We start from the raw sequence: 3,097 nt of genomic DNA, 5'->3' as shown, positions 1-3,097 counted from the left end.
TGTTTGTTGCAGGTGTGCAACAAGGTGATGGGGTCCGCGGCTTGGGTCGTGTGACAGGGAGGCTTGACTCGTGGGTCTACGGCGTGGCTCGCTCGTGGGTGCGACGGTCCTTGCGGCGGTGGGTCTACGGCGTGGGTGCGGCGATGCTTGCGGCGGTGGGTCTACGGCGTGGGTGCGGCGGTGCTTGAGCTCACGATCTCCGAGTAATATATAAGTGCTCTTTTGGTGGTTGACCTTGCCATTCGTGGTGGACGCAGTCTTTGTATGAGGGTATTAATTTTTTTACAGTGTTTAATTTTCATATGTTGTTTACCACATCAAATGTTTGTTCTTGAATCTAGGTATATCTTCTTTTTGAATCTTGTTATTATCTGTGGATTTCTTGAATCTGAGTATTGTATATTGAGTAAGTAAGAAAATGTTATGCTCAATATTATTTGTCAGGCCACCTGTTCCGGACTTGGGTAATAATGCTATGATGGATGATTGGGTCAAGCAGTTTGAGGAGCTTGCTGGCTCTCAGGTACTTCTATATTTCAATCATTTGGGTGTTGAAATTATTTTGTGATGAAATTATTTGAAAGTATTTGTACGTTGAATTGTTGATGTTGCATTCAAGGTTTATTGATGTGTTTGTTTTTGTTGCAGGAAAAGTTGGCATATTTTAGAATAAAAGAGCTTAAGGATGTTCTCACTCACTTAGGTCTTTCAAAGCAGGGGAAGAAGCAGGTGAGATGCTAAAGAAATTGTTTGTGCTGGGTGTTGCCTGCATGTGGATTTGGCAATTTATCACACTTTGGCTTCAACGTTTAAAAATTACATGTTGCTCCTTTTTTTGTTGATTAGGAGTAGCACTTTTTGTTTTTTGGTATGCATAATCCAATAACTTCTTTGTGATGTTGGCTTTGTAAAGGTTTTACTGAGAAGGTGCTAGCTAGTTTAATTGGTAGTTGTTAGTCATTTGGTGTCATGCCGCAGAACATCAGGTCAAATTTTGCCTTTCTTATGGGAAGGGATTATGGGCAAGGGAGAGGGTTACCTCCTGTTGTGTAACCCACTAGTAAGAGAAAAGGCTGTACTAGTATTTTTTTTTGGTTATTCAGTTAATACCGAATTCATACACAACTGATTTTTGTATTGGTGTGTATTCTTCTCAATAAATCTTAATTTTTTCTTATTTATCTGCCTCTCCCGCAATTATGGGAGAAAGGCAAACAGTTTGACAGTAGGGGCAGGGATTTGATCACTTAACTTGATGATTATCTGTAATAAAGATACAATAACATCAAGTTCTTGTAACAGTTGCCCATCTGAGAATAATTTTCTGCAATGACACCTTACTTGCACAAGACTAATGAATTTTAGTCTAAATATTGTCTATTTATGCTTTTACTAGAAGGGTGTTTGTTTTAATGATTCATTTTGAGCATCTTGTTAATGTTTTTGGATTGGTGTTTTATGACTTTACATTTGTTGTTATTAATGCAGGACCTTGTTGACCGGATATTGGTTGTTTTATCTGATGATCAAGGTATAGATGGTGTGTTTTTTTGCTTTCCTACCTGAAAATAGCTAAATTCCTTTCATTTGCATTTGTCAGTCTTGTGTTATTTACTTTTCTTTCCAGTGAAATTTATATATTTGGACCTTGGCTATGTAGTTGATGTTTGTCTAGGTAGATATCTATTAAATAGTCAGTCTTGAACACTAAAACAGCGACTGTCTACATCACACATCTTTGTTTTTCTAAAAAAGTTATTATTATGTTTTCTATAGGTTAGTTTCCATTTCAAATTTAGTTTTCTGGCATTGTAGCCTGGTATAGAATTTGGTTGGGTTGCTCAAACTTGTGCTTATTAGTACTGTAATTGAGCATTCTGCTTTGAGGTTTCTTGCTTTTACCATGTCCTGGTTGTGGTCTAAATTCTCTTATTTTGTGTGAAATTAATTCTAGCTGAATTTATGTTCTCTTTTACAGTTTCTAAATTGTGGGCAAAGAAGAATGCTGTGGGGAAGGAACAGGTGGCACAGCTTGTAGATGACATATATAGGTTTGTCTTATATCTTGCACTATCTGATTCATAAAGTCGCTGGATTCTACTCTTTTTGCTACTGTCTATTTTTTTTTCCCTTAGAAAATACATTTTCCTGTTTCTCAGAAAAATGCAAGGGATGGAGGTAAGTATTCCGTCATTGTTCTTACTGGCCTTTGTTTGTGTGGTTTTAAATACAATAATTTTCTACTACTTGGTCTATGTGAATGCTTTTTCAATTTTAAATATTTGCTTTGCGAACATATATTAATCTCTCAGGATTTCAAGTTTTACTATGAGGTTGTTGTCACATTCTCCTTAAAATCATTTTGAAAGAAATTGATAAGGTTCCTTAGTTACATGATTTGGCGAAGTCAAAGTATTTGATGGCCTCAATTATTGCGTCAATATAAGCTTTGGCTTGAATCAGGAAGCTCAAAAATGCATCACATGTCATATGCTGTGATTTTAATTTCTGTTTTTAACATACACATCATCTATTAGGCTTGTCCAGCAGTAGCTGGTGCTGAGCTGTCTTGTTTGTTGTTTTTCTATTATTACCACTTATGTTAGATTGACAACAATAACCTCTAAGTGTGTACTATATTATGACAATTTTTAATCTAGGCTATTAGGGATTTTAACTTGCTCAAGTGTTGCAAGTTATTGTTTGTTATTTGTTTCATATTTAAGAGTTTTATGGCTTTTACATCTGAAAGATGCATGATTTGCTTCTAAATGTTGTAGTTCATGGAGCTTTGAGGTGCTGGGCTCTTCTCTCTGATGACTTGGACGATAAAGTGATGCCCACATTAGTACCTGTTTTGTTCCCATGCTTGCTTACTATTGTTTCATCCACTCAGGTTTGTTTGTGTTATATTTTGGTTCCCATTTTGGTAGCTCTTTAGAATCCTATATTGAGTGTATTTTGATGTTTTTTAATTTTAATTTTATTTTATTTTTTAAGGGGTGTTTATTTAAGGAAATCTGAAATAAGCATAAATAGTCAATTATGCTTTTGAGTTCACATTAGTATTTGCACATGTGCATAACAATGTTAATTT

The 3,097-nt window shown here is 35.6% G+C and overlaps 1 long non-coding RNA gene across 1 annotated transcript; it reads left to right on the top strand.

The window, feature by feature from the left end:
- The first annotated feature begins 626 nt into the window (after positions 1 to 626).
- Positions 627 to 2,051, top strand: LOC133789962 (uncharacterized). Its single transcript, XR_009873808.1, has 3 exons — positions 627 to 729; positions 1,489 to 1,531; positions 1,979 to 2,051. It is a non-coding gene; the product is annotated as an uncharacterized LOC133789962 (long non-coding RNA).
- The last annotated feature ends 1,046 nt before the right edge of the window (positions 2,052 to 3,097 follow it).

The sequence above is a fragment of the Humulus lupulus genome, chromosome 7 (genome assembly GCF_963169125.1).
Source record: "Humulus lupulus chromosome 7, drHumLupu1.1, whole genome shotgun sequence".
NCBI lineage: Eukaryota > Viridiplantae > Streptophyta > Magnoliopsida > Rosales > Cannabaceae > Humulus > Humulus lupulus.
The sequence above is the reverse complement of the archived record's forward strand: the minus strand, read 5'-3'. Positions and strand labels throughout refer to the sequence as shown.